Source organism: Toxorhynchites rutilus, chromosome 1 (assembly GCF_029784135.1).
Source record: "Toxorhynchites rutilus septentrionalis strain SRP chromosome 1, ASM2978413v1, whole genome shotgun sequence".
Classification (NCBI taxonomy): domain Eukaryota; kingdom Metazoa; phylum Arthropoda; class Insecta; order Diptera; family Culicidae; genus Toxorhynchites; species Toxorhynchites rutilus.
In genome coordinates this window covers 196,379,391-196,398,246 of record NC_073744.1, presented here as the reverse complement: position 1 = coordinate 196,398,246, position 18,856 = coordinate 196,379,391, and the positions used below count along the sequence as shown (strand labels likewise).

At 37.1% G+C, this 18,856-nt stretch overlaps 1 protein-coding gene across 2 annotated transcripts in view; it reads left to right on the top strand.

Annotated features, from left to right (window-relative positions):
• LOC129762175 (mitochondrial cardiolipin hydrolase-like) overlaps nt 1-18,856 on the top strand; it is a 332,776-nt gene that overhangs the window by 196,516 nt on the left and 117,404 nt on the right. For both annotated transcript variants that reach the window (XR_008740562.1, XR_008740563.1), the window contains one exon: nt 10,929-11,004. The gene's annotated coding sequence lies outside the window, so the exon portion shown is untranslated. The remainder of the gene's footprint in view (nt 1-10,928; nt 11,005-18,856) is intronic.

The following is an 18,856-nucleotide window of genomic DNA, read 5'->3' as shown; positions in this document are numbered from 1 at the left end:
AGTGCTTTGAGGCACCCCTAAATCATGTCCGATCGAGCTGGAATTTTGCACAGGTCATTTTTTTTTTGGACCAATGAACAAAATGTACATGGTCGGTTCTTTGAATTCGATAATTATTTTTTTCCCATACCTTCATTGCCTCTCAGCCTAAGGTCGATTTTCGGCCAAAAATTTTTTTTCGGGATGACACAAGATCTCGACGTTTCATGCATTTTTAAGTCATTTGGCATCGAAAAAAATTTTGATTTTCTAAATTTCCTTTACTACTTGGAAGATTCATATAGCAGCAAGCCTTGGGAATAAGGTGACGTATATTTCAAATCATCACGAATACGAAAACGTATTTTCCGTTCCTTTTTTTTCTCTGTGATTTTCAGTAATATTAAAGACTATTTTTGACGGTATTTCGAAAGAAGCCGGGACGATATACTGAGGAGAAAGGATTTTTCTTGAAGTCGGAATTATTTTTCAAGTGTTTTTTTTTTGGAGTGTGAAGTTGCCATTGGACCCGCTTCAAGGATTTTAGAAGTTCTCTATCATTCATCTAGATACATTTAAGATAAGTTTTCGTTTTATTTTTCTTTCACGCATACGTATACATATACATATACATACACATATTTCATTTTATTATTATTATTTTTTTTATCATTCAATATTTACGTGTTCTAAAGAATCTTCTCTCTCATTTTTACGACTCTTTCGGATCTTTTTTTTTTTTGAAAATGGAGGGTAATGAACCCTCCGATGCTGAAATGAGGGTCTTAGACCTTCCTCCAGATGGTTTTACGGTTTCTTCAGGAAAAAAACAAAAACAATCGCAGTCAAACTCTTCGTCTGTACCAAATAGTGACTCTGTTCTTCGCTCTTCGACACAATCTCTGCCTGATTCTGCTCAACTTCCACGTATTAGACAATACCAGAATGCCCCGGCATCATCGAAAAACCGTTGGGTGTAATTCTTTCGTCCGAAAGGGAAACCTCTAAGAGTATCTCAAATTTGCAAAGACCTGACGTCTAACTACTCAGGGGTCTTAGAAATGACGAAAGTCAATAAAGATAAACTTCGTGTTGTGCTCTCAAATTACAAAGACGCTAACGCGATAGTGAAAAACTCTTTGTTCACTAATGAATATAGAGTTTATATTCCGGCTCACATTGTTGAAATCGATGGTGTAGTTACGGAAAAATCTCTTCAACTTCAAGATTTTGTAAAAGCTAAGGGTATCTTCCACAATGCAAATATTCCACATGCTAAAGTTTTGGAGGTGAGATCTCTGAACTCTTTGAAATCTGAGGGTACAGAAAAAAAGTATTATCCTTCTGGCTTATTTATTATTACAAATTATGTGCTTATTGACTTCGTCTTCCAGTTCGGTTATATATCCCTAAAATAATGACTTGCTTAAATTGCAATCAGTTAGGTCACACTAAAACCTTCTGTTGTAATAAAACGAAATGCTCAAAATGTGGAGACGACCATGACGAAGTCACTTGTGACAAAGATGTTGATAAATGTATTTTTTGTGGAGATGTTCCTCATACAATTAAGGATTGTCCGAAATACAAATTACGTTCGATGAAACTCAAGCAATCACTTAAGGATCGTTCTAATCGATCCTTCGCTGATATGCTCAAGGCAGCTTCACCTCAGGTACCCGAGGCTTCAGAAAATCCTTTCTCTGTTTTATCAGAGGATGATGATTCGGATTCTCAATTTGATCCAGTAATCACAGGAAGAGTCAGGAAGAGAAAAATTGCTTCTTCATCTAAGCCATATAAAAAAAGAGGATTGATCTCTGATAATCCAGAATCTTCTAATTATTCTGCTCCACCCAAGAATAACCCTCCTGGTTGGAGATCTTCAAATTATGACGTTCATTTCCCTGAATTGTCAAGCCATTCTCAATTTACTTCTCAATCGGTTCCTGATCCCTCATCTTTTTCAGGAGGTATTTCCTTTTCATCAATTGTTCAATGGATTCTTGATTTTTTCGGAATATCAGATTCAATGAAAGGTATCATTTTTGCTTGGCTTCCTTCTATCAGCCAGATAGCTAAACAAATGACTTCAAAGTGGCCCCTCCTCTCGTTCATTAATTTCGATGTCTAATTTATTGGATGATTCAGGAAAATCCTCTATTTTGCAGTGGAATTGTAGAAGTATTCTTCCTAAACTTGATTCTTTCAAGCAAACGCTCCATTTTTTGAATTGTGATGCATTTGCTCTTTCTGAGACATGGCTTCGTTCGGACAATGTGTTAAACATCCATAATCATAACAATATTATCCGTTTAGACCGCGATGATTCCTATGGAGGAGTTCTCATAGGTATTAGAAATTGCTACCCATTTTACAGGATTCCCCTGCCTTTAGTCACAGGAATTGAAATTCTTGCGTGTCAGGTACGTATCAAGGGTAAAGATTTATGCATTGCTTCTATTTATATTCCTCCAAGAACTATGCTTAATTATAGAAATCTTGTGGATATAGTTGATCTTTTACCGCAACCTAATCTTATTTTGGGAGATTTCAACTCTCATGGTATTGGATGGGGTGAGTCTTTTGATGATCGAAGGGCCAATTTGATTTATGATCTTTGTGAGGACTTCAACATGGCAATTTTGAATACAGGTGATGTAACAAGAATTGCTCCATCTTCAGGCCGCACTAGTTGCTTAGATTTGTCCCTGTGTTCTTCCTCTTTTTCTTTAGATTGTAATTGGAATGTCATCCAAGGTCCACAAGTGATCATTTGCCAATCACTATTTCCATTTCAAATAATTCAAAATCGTCTGAAACAACAAATATTCAGCATGATTTATCTAGAAACATTGATTGGAAGAGATTCTCTTCAATTATTTCAGAATCGGTGGCATTAGTTCATGAGTTACCCCCGCTGGAAGAATATAATTTTCTAACTGGTTTAATTCTTGACAGTGCTATTGATGCTCAGACGAAGCGCTCTCCTGGTAATTCGTTTCGTAGACGTCCTCCTAATCTATGGTGGGACCAAGAATGTACAAATCTCTATAAAGATAAATCGAATGCGTTCAAGGATAGGCGAAAATTGGGCACCCGTGAACGTTATGATAACTACATTTATCTGGAGCGTAAATTCAAAAGCTTCATTAAAGCTAAAAAGAGAGGCTATTGGCGTCATTTTGTAAATGGGCTTTCACGAGAGACTTCCTTGAGCACTCTTTGGAGAGTTGCCAGACAAATGAGAAATTCATCTCATTCAAATGAAGAAGTTGAATATTCAGAAAGGTGGATTTTTGACTTTGCCAAGAAGATATGTCCAGACTCTGCCCCCGCACCTTCTCCCTTCTTAGAGACATCTGATGATGTTGAGCCTCCGTTCAGTATGACTGAATTTTCTCTTGCCCTTCTTTCTTGCAACAACACGGCTCCAGGGTCAGATAGGATCAAATTTAATTTGTTGAAAAATCTACCTGATAATGCGAAGAGACGTTTGTTGAAACTGTTCAATGCTTTCCTTGAGCAGAATATTGTTCCGCATGAGTGGCGACAAATTAAAGTTATAGCTATTCTGAAACCTGGTAAACCTGCGTCTGATTATAATTCTTATAGACCAATTGCAATGCTATCTTACATTCGCAAATTACTAGAAAAAACGATTCTCCATCGTTTAGACAGCTGGGTTGAATCTAATAATCTTCTCTCGCCTTCGCAGTTCGGGTTTCGTAGAGGCAAAGGAACCAATGATTGTCTTGGCGCTTCTTTCATCAGAGGTTGACTTTGCCTTGTGTAGTAAGCAACAAATGGCATCAGTGTTCCTAGATATCAAAGGTGCGTTTGATTCTGTTTCCATTGAAGTTCTTTTTCAAAAACTTCGTCTAAATGGGTTTTCCCAGAAATTAAATAGTTTTCTGTTTAACCTTATGCGTGAAAAACATATGAGTTTTTCCCAAGGTTCTTCGTCAGTTTTACGCATTAGCTACATGGGTCTTCCTCAAGGCTCATGTCTTAGTCCAATTCTTTACAACTTCTATGTAAATGATATTGATGTTTGTTTATCGGGAAATTGTACTTTGAGACAGTTTGCAGATGATTGTGTTGTATCGGTAATAGGCAAAGACAACACCGATCTTCATAATCCTTTGCAAGATTCTCTTGACAATCTGGTTGATTGGGCCTGTAGATTGGGTATTGAATTTTCTACTGAGAAGACAGAGATGGTTGTATTCTCAAGAAAACATCATCCTGCACAAATACAGCTTAAACTTTTGGATAGACCTATTCGTCACTCGATGTCATTCAAGTATTTAGGTGTTGTGTTTGACTCCAAAGGAACATGGGGTAAACACATAGGCTACTTGAAACAAAAATGTCAGAAAAGAATAAATTTTCTTCGATCCAAAACAGGAACTTGGTGGGGAGCTCATCCTGAGGATTTGATTAGGTTGTATAAAACAACCATTTTATCTATTATGGAGTATGGTAGTTTTTGCTTCAGGTCCGCTGACTGTTCCCATATTTTGCATCTGGAAAGGATTCAATATCGCTGTTTGAGTATTGCTCTAGGTTGTATGCAGTCAACACATACAATGAGCCTAGAAATTCTAGCTGGCATACTTCCTCTTTCCGTACGTTTTTTGAGTTATCATTCCGTTTTTTAATACGGTGTGAAACACTTAATCCGAAGGTGATAGCAAACTTAGAAAAAATGTTGAACTCAGGCTTCCGATCTAGGCGAATGTCTCTATATCATTAATTTATGACTTTGGAAAGTCCATCTGCTTTATCTGGTTCCCAGATCATTCCTTCAATTTTGTTCAATTCCTCTATTACTATTGACCTGTCAATGAAGGATTATGTGCATAATATTTCAGATGATCTCCGCCATTTAGTTATACCTGCGATATTCCTGTCAAGGTATGAACATATTGACCCAACCAAAACTTTTTTTACTGATGGATCTAGTCTTAATGGATCCACAGGCTTTGGTATATTCAATATCAACTTCTTCACTTTCCGTAGGCTTAGTTTACCTTGTTCGGTGTTTGTTGCAGAATTGGCTGCAATATACATGGCCTTACTCCATATTCAAACCTTGACCCCAGATCACTTTTTCATTTTTTCTGATAGTCTCAGCTCTTTAGAGGCACTTTGTTCAGTGAGAACTAGATATGCGTCGTATCTTATCTGAAATCCTTCAACTTTTAAGTGCTCTGATAGCTAGTTTATTTAATATCACTTTTGTATGGATTCCGTCTCATTGTTCGATACCAGGAAATGAGAAAGCAGACTTTCTTGCTAAGAAGGGCGCTATGGAAGGAGACTTATTCTATAGGCCTCTTACTTTCGATGAATATCTTCATTTTCCTCGTGAACGGGCACTTGTATCTTGGCAGTCAAGTTGGAATAGTAGTGATAAAGGCCGATGGCTATATTCTATCATTCCTAGGGTTTCTCTCAAACCATGGTTTAAAGGGTTTAATTTTTCTCGTGATTTTATACGGGTAGTGTGCAGACTCATGTCTAACCATTATTCTTCGAATGCACATCTTTTTCGAATTAACATCAGTGATAGTAACCTATGCGTGTGTGGTATAGGATATCAGGATATTGATCATATTGTGTGGTTTTGTTCTGAGTTTCAAAATGACAGGTTATCTTTCATAGAAAATTTTCGCAATAAGGGAATGCCACTTAATTTTCCGATTCGCGACTTTCTGGCTACTCGTAATATTGATGCTATTTCTTTAATTTATGGTTTTCTCAAATCCATACACTTTCAAATATGAATATATATGTTTAGTTTTCCTTTATTGTTTTGATTTTTATTATTAGCGTTTCTTTTTCTCTATTGCAACTTTCTTCTTCAGAATTCGAAAAGTGAGCAGATTTTCATCCCTTCCTCAGTCCCAAGGAGATAGCTAGTTCCTAGGAGATGGACATCTCTGTAACAAGAAGCTTAAACAAGAAGCCTATAATATTATGTTATTGTGAATTTTGTCATTATCCATATTGTAACATTTTACGAACAGATAATAGGGTTTTTATGCCTTTTTGAGAAAGAGCATTGGCATTGTTCTACTCAAATAGGCTTTTCCCTATTTATTAACTCGGCTCATTGTTACTTAATGTTGCTGAGCCATTTGAAAATAAATTTAGTACAAAAAAAAATACATGGAAGATTTTCGAGGATCAAAAAAATCAAAACTTTGAGCGCTTTGAGGCACCCCTAAATCATGTCCGATCGAGCTGAAACTTTGCACAGATTTTTGGGCCAATAAACGGTTTTTGAAATTCAATACATCCGATACATACATCCATTGCCACCCTAATGAACCGTAATGCTCAAAATTCAAATTTTAATCACATAAACAATTGAACGAAGATCCACTTCTTCGTGTAATAATCCGTAACAATAACGCTAGATGTTGCGTCAGCATCTCAGCATGAAAATGGCAGCTGCTTTAAAGTATAAAATACATCGCAGCAAAAGGTTATCCGAAATATTACAATCATTCGGGAGAGCGATAATTAACCCAGCATACGGCGCAGTGACATATCACTCGTCGAGATCAGGATCAGCATAGCAGCTCACCGAAGAAGCGGACTTTGTTTTTATTTTGCTTCTATTTCTGTTGTCCCCCACTGTCTCTCTCTCTCTCTCTCTCTCTTCCTCTCTGTTATTGTATCTCGCGTGCGCGCGCTCGGAACCAAATCGGGATGACAATTCAAAATCTTTCCTTGCAATGATCATCTCTCTTGATGTCTAATTCAAATAGAGAGGTCGGAGATATCACTGTTTTACAGTGGAATTGTCGTAGTCTTATCCCTAAATTGGATACATTCAAATTTTTATTTCATAAGTTCAATTGTGTTGTTTTTGCTCTGTCCGAAACTTGGCTTTCTTCGCGAGATGATCTCTCTTTCCACGATTTTAATATTATACGCTTGGACCGTGATGACAGATACGGAGGGGTGCTATTGGGGATCAATAAGTGCCACTCATTTTTTCGAATTGACCTTCCACCTATTGGAGGGATCGAAGCTGTTGCTTGTCATGCAAACATCAGAGGCAAAGACCTCTGTATTGTCAGCTTGTATTTGCCTCTGAGAGCTACAGTTAGCCGCAAGCAACTTATTGACATGTGCTCACTCCTTCCTGAGCCACGATTGATCTTGGGAGACTTCAACTCTCACGGAACTGCCTGGGGGGAACAGTACGACGACAATCGTTCATCGTTGATATATGACCTTTGTAACAGCTTCAATATGACCGTTTTGAACACTGGGGAAACAACACGTGTGCCTAAACCTCCTGCTAACCCAAGTGCTCTTGACCTCTCGCTTTGCTCGAATTCACTATCGTTAGATTGCAAGTGGAATGTAATCCAGGACCCCAACGATAGTGATCACTTGCCAATCAAAATTTCCATCACCATTGGGTCGAATTCTTCTGAATCTATAAACATGGCATATGACCTCACAAGACACATTGACTGGAAAAAATATGCGGACGCGATTACTCTAGCCATCAATTCCAGAGATGGTTTACCTCCATGGGAGGAGTATAACTTCATTTCTCGTTTGATCTATGACAGCGCGGTTCGCGCTCAAACGAAACCCATCCCAGGTTCCACCATTCACCGAAGGCCTCCCAATCTATGGTGGGACAGCCAATGTTCAAAGCTTTATGTAGAAAAATCGAATGTATTTAAAGCTTTTCGGAAACGAGGAACCATTGACAATTTTCAAACGTATTTAGACCTTGAAAATCAATTTAAAAACTTGATCAAAGGTAAAAAACGTGCTTATTGGCGAAATTTCGTGGAAGGTTTGTCACGAGAAACGTCAATGAAAAAATTATGGAAAGTGGCTCGAAACATGAGAAATCGCTCTTCATCGAATGAAAGCGAGGAACATTCACATCGATGGATTTTTAATTTTGCGCGAAAGGTTTGTCCCGATTTCGCTCCCGTGCAAAGAATTGTTCGAGATATACCACAAGATAGGTGCGATCTTGATTCCGAGTTTTCGATGGTAGAATTCTCTCTTGCTCTCCTTTCTTGTAAAATGATCTTGTTTCGCCTTGATCGATGGGTTGAAACGAATGGCCTACTCTCAGATACACAATATGGGTTCCGCAGGGGCAAGGGGACGAATGATTGTCTTGCGTTGCTTTCTTCAGAAATTCAAATGGCTTACGCCGAAAAAAAAAACAAATGGCTTCAGTATTCTTGGACATAAAGGGGGCCTTCCATTCTGTTTCAATAGAGGTTTTGTCGGACAAATTACACTCTCGGGGTCTGCCGCCTCTATTGAATAATATGTTATATAACTTGCTTTGTGAGAAACATTTGAACTTTTCTCACGGAGATTCGGCAGTAAGTCGGGTCTCTTACATGGGCCTCCACCAGGGCTCATGTTTAAGCCCCCTTATGTACAACTTCTACGTAAGCGACATTGACAATTGCCTTACACAAAATTGCAGCCTAAGACAACTTGCAGATGATGGAGTGGTGTCTGTCGTAGGATCAAACGAATCCGACCTGCAAGGGCCCTTACAAGATACTTTGAACAATTTTTCAACCTGGGCCATTGGGCTAGGGATCGAATTCTCCACGGAGAAAACAGAGATGGTGGTTTTTTCTAGGAAGCATAGACCAGCAAAACCAAAGCTTCAACTTTTGGGTAAACCGATCACTCATGCTATGTCATTCAAGTATCTTGGGGTCTGGTTCGACTCCAAATGTACTTGGGGGGCCCATATTAGGTATCTGAGTAAAAAATGTCAACAAAGAATAAACTTTCTCCGTAAAATTACCGGCACCTGGTGGGGAGCCCATCCCGAAGATCTTATTATGTTGTATCGAACAACTATTCTCTCAGTAATGGAGTATGGCAGTTTCTGTTTTCAATCAGCTGCAAAAACACACCTCATTAAACTCGAGCGAATTCAGTATCTTTGTCTCCGTATTGCGTTGGGATGTATGCCCTCAACGCATACCATGAGCCTCGAGGTTTTGGCAGGCGTACTCCCACTAAAAGATCGCTTCAAATTATTATCTCTTCGGTTCTTCATCCGGTGTAAGGTTATGAACCCATTGGTGATCGGAAATTTTGAACAGCTGATCGAGCTAAATTTTCAATCTGGGTTCATGAGTCCATATCATGAATTCATCTCCATGCAGGTTGATCCTTCTTCGTATATTCCCAACCGTGTTTGTTTCCCTGACTACATCAATTCCTCTGTGCATTTTGATCTGTCCATGAAGCAAGATATCCATGGATATTCAGATTACCAACGATCGAGGATCGCTCCAACGATCTTCGATGAAAAGTATGGGGGTATCAGTTGTGATAATATGTACTTTACTGATGGGTCCACTATAAACGAGTCCACAGGATTTGGAGTGTTCAACGAATTTTTTAGCACCTCACACAGTCTTCAGAATCTTTGCTCAGTGTTTATTGCTGAATTGGCAGCAATACACTGGGCGCTGGACAGCGTCGCCTCACGACCTGTTGAACACTATTACATTGTAACGGATAGTCTTAGCTCTGTCGAAGCTATCCGTTCAGTGAGGCCGGAAAAGCACTCGCCGTACTTCCTTGAGAGAATACGAGAAATTTTGAGTGCTTTATCCAGGCGCTGTTATGTCATTACCTTTGTCTGGGTCCCTTCACATTGCTCAATTCTGGGTGATGAGAGGGCTGACTCATTAGCAAAGGTAGGTTAGGATTGAAGGCGACATTTACCAGCGTCAAATCGCCTTCAATGAATTTTTTTCTTTAGTCCGTAAAAATACCATCGCTAATTGGTAACGCAAATGGAACGAAGATGAATTGGGCCGGTGGTTTCACTCGATTATCCCTAAGGTTAGCCTCAAACCGTGGTTCAAAAGTCTGGACTTGAGTCGGGACTTTATTCGCACCTTCTCCCGACTCATGTCCAATCACTGTACGTTAGATGCACTACTTTTTCGTTTCAATCTTGCCAGCAGCAATCTCTGCGTTTGTGGCCAAGGTTATCACGACATCGAGCACATTGTTTGGTCGTGCGAGGTGTATCTGGTCGCCAGATCGAATTTAGAAAACTCCCTTCGGGCCCGAGGAAGACAGCCCAATGTGCCGGTGAGAGATGTGTTGGCTCGGTTAGACCTTGATTACATGTCCCATATATATGTTTTCCTTAAAGCTATAGATCTTCGTGTGTGATTGTACCTATGTCCTTATACCCTCCTTTTCATCCATTGCGAGCAATTGGCCCCCTTGGTATAAACAGTAAAATAAGTTGAAATGTAAATATACAATAGATATACGAATAGATTTAAGAATCGAGTGTGATCATCAACATTGTAACAATTCCCTTATATCCCATCCCTTTCCTGAAAGATGTCACCCTCTAAACTCGAGTAAACCGCGAGTAATCGGTTTTCCACCTTACTAACCATAGTGTTAGGAAAATTATTTATGTATAGTTTTAAAACATATATTTAAGAATTCGGCTCCTTTAAACTAATGTAACTGAGCCTGTAAAAATAAACGATTTATATAAAAAAAAATTCAAAATCTTCTTCGTCCACATTTGGGAGTGAAACTATTTTCAATTGATTTTGGGCCGGAGGAGAGAACTTCAGCGAGATGTGGTGGCGGCGTCGTTTTCATCAACAGAACGAAGCGTATTTTTAGTCTACCGTTTTTGCTGCTCTCACACGAGTAGTTGACACACGGAACTTGATCACATTCGCCTCCTCCCCAAAAAGACAAAGTCCACACCGCCGAAGATAATGGCGCACTCTGCAGCTGTAACGCAATTTCCCCCGCGTCTCCGCATCCGATCGTGAGACGCAAACCACTTTCACTGTGTTGACATTTTGTGTACAATTTGTAGCATTTTATTTTCGCGCAGCGTCTGATTCTGTGTTTTATTTTTTTTTTCCTTGCAGATTCGCCTAAAACCGGATGACAACGAAGACGAAGAGACGACGGCTGGCATTCCATGACACAGCACTATTTTATAAGGTAGAGATATAATTTCTCCCCGCTATGTAATTATTTTACAAGAACACGACTTTACACGACGAGACTGCCGGTAGGGGGTGCACTCGTCGAAACGGCGTCAAACGGATGCGAGCGCCACCAGTGCCGGGGGAGAGTTGCCGGCGGCCAACGGCGATTGATGTTAAATCCGACGGCCACTGGGGGAGTCAGACGGGTACAGAATGACAGCTGAGTTTTCACAAGGAAACGAAGAAAAAAATCTTTTTTTTTTCATTACAATACGACACCCTGCCATTGAAGGAGCTGTCATCCGTGACATTTGGGCTGTTTGTGACGTTTGTCGTTGCCATGACACGTCATCAATCGACCGAAAGAAGACAAAAAAAAATCGAGTTTAGAAAGTCATTCTCCGATCGTTTGTTATTTGATATTTTTTTGTCAGGAGAAGAAGAATTATATGATGAATGAATTGCTAAGTGTTTTTTTTTCTTTGCGCTGATTTCTCCCATTACGAAATTAGCATTTGTGTTCTCTCCCTCGAGAGCATTAACTCTGAGAAGCTTTCCGTAGTTCGCCATTACGAAAATTGCTTCCGAAACATATGTTTGCGTCGAGCTTATCCCGAGAAAAAAATAGACTCAACCCTTCCTCCGGGACATAAAAAACACAGGCCACATCATTCGAGAACCAAGGGACGCAATCCATCCCGGTCAGGATAATCCTGTGGAAACAGCAGCTGTGTGGTTTCGAAGGACAATGCACGAAAGTCAGCCATCGAGAAATCCATAGGATACACTCTCCGTCACGTTCTTTGCGATGAAAAATTTGTTTTCATTTTTATTTCTGTATTTGTCTCTGTTTTAGCAGATTAGGATTTTCCTCTGTCAGAGCCTTCGAGGACCGCCACAAGCAGAGCAATTGAATGCGCTAAGTGGAGGGCGATAATTATCCATGTGGGGCTCTTAATGGGTTCAATCAAACAGCCAGAACTTATTACGGCCAGCTGTTGGTGCACTCCAGAAACGGAAGCGCACAGGTGGTGTATCGTCTCAAGGCCATCCCAAACTCTTACGCCTCATCGAGGAGTTCCTTGCAATCGCAGTAGGCGCCGGATAATGATAATTGCGCACAAGCAATGGGCCAAACGCTTGCGCTAATCAATGGCTTGCTTTGTTTGGTTCGAATTCCGATAATCGGATCGAATGCCGCTTCAAGCTGTGACGTAAGTGCCAGCGAACCGAAAAAAATATCAATGGTAATTTCCAAAATGTCAAAGGCTCACAGCGTCTTCCGAGTGAGTGAAAATTTTCCAGTCGATACCGGTTCCTAGAAAACAGAAAAGTAACACACACGCACATATCTCATCCGGTGCCTGATAACGCATGTATAACGAACGAGATTCGGTCCGTTTTATAACCTTGAAACTGCTCGACACAGAATGAAACTATTCATCACCGAGCGCGCGAACGTTTCGAAGATGGGAGACACCACACGCAATGGGTTTCCGCATTGTCGCCAGCTGTGGCGAGGTCATCCCTTTTCCTAGGGTAAACGAGCCACCTCTTGGTCAACCAATTCATAATTCTTCAAATGCCTTTGTTATTAATTAAAGGTTTCGCCGGAGAAGGAAGCGAAATTGCTTTATGAGTTCTGTTGAACTGAATAATATGTGTTTATAATATAAAATTATAAAGTTGTTTTAGTTCCTGACTATTTATTTTCCTACTCCGGTGTTAATTCTGTAAAACGCTACCTCGAATCTTGGACCCTTCCTGTCCCTTTATTATTAATCTCTACTCGTATTCTTGGTTCCACCTGTAAGCCTCCTTTCTGTTTAGCCGTTACTCGGGGTTACCTCACCTTCGTGGTCGAAAAATAGTTACAAAAAACCAAAATAATTTATACGACTTCTACACACATGAAAATAAAATTGTGTTTGAATCATTTTAATTTAAACATAAACAGAGAACGCAGAGAAAACACGCAAAAAACCGGAAAAATAGAAAATGTAGAAAGAATAGAGAAAACGCGGAGAACACACACAGAACACACTGAGATTCACTGAGAAATGATACTGGAAAACAAGACTAAAGAAATATGCACGAAAAATACACTCTAAAAAAAAATTCAAAGGTAAACAAAGAAATAATGGAGAAGGCACGTAGAAAAAGCAAACACTAATGAAACACAGAGAAAACACAGAAAAACAAATAAGGAACACCGAGAAAACAGAAAAAAACTCAAAGAAAACGAAAATGGTTCCTATATTAAATATAGACGAACACAGAAGAAACATTAAAAACACTAAAAAACAAAACAGATGGAAAATTAAAAAAAACAATAGGAAACAGAGAAATCACATAGGAACACCCATAGAAAAAACACAAATAAGGCATAGAGAAAACATAAAAAGTAACAAAAAACATAAAATAAAAACTTAAAAAACAGAAGAGAACACCGAAAAATTACTGAAGCATCATACTGGAAAAACAAAGGCTAAGGAAATAAGCACGGAAAATACATTTGAAAAAAAATTCTAAGACAACACAGAGATAACACTGAAAAAACATGGAGTAGGCTTAAAGAAAGAAATTAATGAATGAAACACAGAAAGAACACAGTAAATAAAAAATATTTTAAAAAAAACATAAAAGGAGAAAATGCAAAAAAATCGCAAAGGAAACAGAGAATTCAGAAATGGAAATCACAGATAGAAAACACGTAAAAACTTAGAAGGCATAGAGAGAACACGAAGGAGACACAAAAAGTAACAAAAGAACACAGAGAAAATATTAAGAAAACACTAAAAAACACAGAGAATTTACTGAAAAAAAACCTGAGAAAACACAGATAAAACACAGAAAAATATCCCGAGAAATAAATGGAGTATATATGGAGAATAAATGGAAAATTCAAATTCTGAAAACAAATTCCAAAAAACAAAAAATTGTAAAATTGCAATTTGAAAAATGTTCAATACTTAAAAAATTTAAAAAGTCGCCAAATTGAAATTTGAGAAAATTGTAATTATGATAATTTGAAAATTTGAAAATTGTTGGTTTAGGAAAATTTCGAGAAGGGAATTAATGATTTGAAACACAGAGAAAACACAGAAAATGAAAATATATAAATATAAACAAAATAAAGGGAAAATTAAAATAAAAACACAAAGGAAGCAGAGAAATCACAAAGAAAACATTAATAAAGAGCACAAATAAGACATAGAGAAAAAAAAAACAGATAAGACAAAGGAGAACACAGAGCATACATCGAGAAAACACTGGAAAAAACATAGATAAAACACTGAGGAATTACTGAGAAAAGCCTATAAAAAGATAATGGGAAACACGAAGGGGAAATAATTAAAAATCTAGAAAACTTTAAATTCTGAAAACAAATTCCAAAAAAACCAAAACATTCTAAAATTGCAACTCTAAAACACAAAAAATTTGAAAAATGTTCAATTCTTGAAAAATAAAAATAATCGGGAAATAGAAATTTGAGAAAATTGTAAATATGATAATTTGAAAGTTTGGAAAATTGGAAGAAGAGAAAATTTGGAAAATTTATGATATGGAAAATTTGAAAAATCGTGAAAATTTAAAAAAAAATACGGATGATTTGAAAAATGTAAAAATGAATCCAGGAAAAAACTTAATATTTGGGAGAAAAATCATAAAATTTTCAAAGAAATCCAGAAAAAAAAATCTGAAAAAATATGAACATTTAAAATGCAGGAAAATAAATTAAGAAATGAGAATTTTAAAAGCTCTGAAAACTCTGAGAATAAAAAGTGAATTTCTCCAATACAAAAATGTAAAAAATTTAAATCCAGAAAATTTTCCAAAAAAAAATTCAAAAAATTCAGAAAAAATCTGCAAAATTCGGAAAATGAAAAAAATCAAGCAAGCAAATTGGGAATTAGAAATTTAGAAAGCTCTGAAAATATACAGAAAAATAGAAAAATCGGCAAATATAAATATAGACAAAAATAAGAATTTCAGAAAAAAATAGAAATGTAAAATCATAAAATTTCGGACAAATTCGTATGAATTCCGACAAAATCTGAAAATCCAGAAAAACAGCTAAGATTAGCAAAATTAGAAAATTTAGGAAAATACATTAATAAATTAGTAATTTGGAAAGCTCTGAAAAAAAAGATCAGTAAATAGAAAGATCTGAAAATTCAGAAAGTAGAAAGTGAATTTTTCCAAAACATAAAACTAAAAATTCAGAAAAAAACAAAATCAAAGAATTTAGGAATATAAAAAATGTTAAATACAGGATGGCACAAGAACCAGAAAATTTCGGTAAAATTGTAAAAGTAAAAAAATCCTAAATAAATTAATAAATTAGAAATCTCGCAAGCTCTGACAAAGAAAAGGTCAGAAAAATGAGAAAAAAAAACTGAAAAATCGGAAAGTAGAAAGTGGATTTTTCCAAAACAAAAATTAGAAAATTAAGAAAAATAAAAAAATCGGAAAATTTAGGAGATTCCCAAAAATTTAGAAAAATTTATAGTATTCAGGAAAAAATCTGATAAAACAAAAATGAAAATATAAAAAATAAGAAAAACTAAAATTTAAAAAAAGGCATTTTTGATTTCCTCTTAATTTATCTGTTTTTTTGCAAATTTTTCAAAATATATGCTTTTTAAAATTTTGATATTTTTTTTCAATTCCAAAAAATTTAAGAATTTCAAGAATATTCTGAAATCAAAATTTTTTGAACTTTCTACATTTTCCATTTTTTTTATTTTTTGAATTGAAAACAAAATTCAAAAATTTAAAGTGGCATATACAGGGTGGGCCATTTAAAATGGAAGCATCTGGCAACCCCATAACTTTTGACAGAGATGTCAGATTAACAAATGTCATACCGCGTTGGAAGCGTCATTTCAGTACAATTTTAACCATGGAACAATACACACCTAAACAACGCGCTGAAATTGTTCAGCTGGACATTCAAAATAACTTCTCAATTGTGTTAACTAAACGTGCGTGGAAAAATAAAAATAAAGTTAAAACATCGCCTGGAGACAACACTATACGTCGATTATATGCCAAATTTATATCGTCTGGTAGTGTTGGTAATGCCAGTCATCTGTCCAGACAACGACCAAGACGTTTCGACGAGAATATTGATGCCGTTCGAGCCAGTGTTGCAGAGACTCCATCGACATCAGGTCGCCATCGTTCGCAAGAGTTAGGCATCTTTTTATTGCCATTTGTTCGTGAAAATGAATTGGACAATTACTGGTTCCAACAGGACGGCGCTACATGCCATACAGCGGCTGCCACGACCAAATTATTGCGCGAAATGTTCCCCGGAAGATTAATATCGAAAAACGGCGATTATGACTGGCCACCGAGATCACCTGATTTGACGCCTCCTGACTTTTTTTTATGGCGATATTTAAAATCCAAGGTATACACTGGTAAACCAAGGACCCTGGCTGCGCTGAAAGACAATATCCGACAAGAAATTGCTGCCATATCGGCCGAAACATTGGACAAAGTGATGGAAAATGCCGAAAAAAGGGCACATTTTGCGGTCAAGGCCAGAGGCGGTCATTTACGAGATATCATAATCAAAAAGTAGTTAGAACAAATCTCCTTGGACCAAAATAAATGAATTTCAAAAAAATTTTTTTTAAATTCCACTTCTTTACTTTGCTATTGCAAAAACAAATCCTTCCACTTTAAATGGCCCACCCTGTATTTAAAAAAAATCACATAAATTCAGAATAAATCAAAAATAATTTTAAAAAATTTAACGATTCAAAAAACAAAATTCAGAAAATTTGGTGAATAGGAAATTTTTCCAAGTTCAGAAAAATTAAGAAAAAATCAGAAAAAATTAGGAAGATTATGAAAATTCAGAAAACATGCTGGAAAAATCAGAAAATATTGAGAACAACTCAACGAACTCAATAAAATAATAAAAACAGGAAAATTTCAAAAAAAATCGCTGAATTCAAAAAATGCTAAGAAAGTTCAAAAAAAGCTGAATGAATCTTAAATAATGACAAAACTTGAATAATTCAGATAAAGATAAGAAAAATCCAGAAAAAAATATAAAAAAAAAATTGTTTTTTTATTTTTTTTATTTTTTCTGATTTTTTTTCGAAAATGTTCTGATTTTTCTCTGAAATTCTCTAAATTTACAAAAAAAAAATCAATTTCTCCAAGGTTCCGGATTTTATCTGAATTTTTTTGACTTATTCCAAATGTATAAGTAAATAACAATTCAGCAGCAAAACCATGAATTTCTCGGCAAATCTGCCTAAGTGATCATTGAAATTAATGGATGTGACATTGGCCTCCAAGATTCTCAGCAGGTCTACCCAAACTTTATTCCGTTCGAATTGAGTTATTAGTATTCAACATTCCATGGACTATATTTTTATCAGTCTTTATTGTTTCAATTGCTGGTGGAAAGAAGCTTCATGATGATCTTAAGGTCATCCAAAGATTTTATACCGACATTTTCAAGGTGATCAGTCCCATTCGATCTACCACTTGATCATGCAAATCATCATTGTGTGCAAAAGTCTTTCTCATTTTGAAATATTTTTGTAGCTTAAAATAGACCAAATCAATTATCATAAATAAATTAAAACAGATACATGATCAACTTATCAAAAATTCAAAATTCAACATTTTCACCATATTTAGTAATACAAATCTGCGCATTTCCGACTAGCAGCTCGTGCACGCTTAACAGACTCGTTTTATCAGTTTTTTTTTTCCTCCGAATCAGTCATCCAAAGATCATCTTATGTAAGTTTGTTCGTTGGTCCGCCACCCGATCGGTGCTTGTATTATGATGCGTCCAATTAGGCTTGAATTTTAATTAGGGTACGAGAGTCCAACTCTTCTGCCTCACATTGAAGTCAGAGCTACTCGATCACCGCTTATGGATATCATATTCGACGCATTATGAAATATTAATCAGCAGCCAAAAACCAGGAAACGATCGCTTTACCCTATCGCAGCAGTGGACGTCATTACGCAACGTTCCTCGCGTCCAGTTGATCAACGAACGAGCACAAGTGCGTTTAATATGCTAGATCAGGCGAAGTTGGCGAAATATTCATTCATGAAAAATTGTGACAGCAGCAGCAGCGGCTTATCATATGTAAATGGGCAGTTGAATGAATCGTTTTTTGTTATTGTGAACGGCTACTTCGGGATACGCATGACCATTCAGCGCGATCATTTCGTTTTCGCTATCACTTCTTGCTGACCGCGCGATGAAATTATCGCCCGGATCTCAATTACGGTTTCGTTGAACGTTCTTTCTTTCGCAGAGTTTCTTGCTTTCCTTGTGTTACGATCGGCGCCTGACCATATACTCTATAGATCTGGGAATTAACCGAAAAATGCGTGTAGCGTTGCGTAACCAGCGCGCAACGCTTAATTGACCTTCCCGAAGACCCATCGTGCGCCGTATCTTTTTTCTTCCTGGACATTTCGCGCTAATGAGGTAGTCAAGGAAATGTTCCAGAACAAATTAACACACCTTCCGAATCCCATATTCACCTGTGCGGTAACTGTTTAGCACTGTGAACTGCCCTTTCCTATTATCATTCACTTGGCGGTGATCATCAGTGCAGAGCCGTTTCTATTTCTTTTTTGCTCCCGGTAAGAAGTTCGGGTTAGGGGAAGAAAAAGGTTTCGTTGCGCACTTAGCGGGAGGCACTGTAATTATCGAACACGGCAATCGAAAAGGCTTTCGCTCGAAACGGATTAAGGTCTTCATTAGGGTGCTTCTTGCACATTTTTTTATGGTGCTCCAATTTATGCTTTTTTCGGTTGGAGCGCTTCTTTTTTCCTCGGCGACAGTTTTGGGAGCTTCCGTAGACCATAAA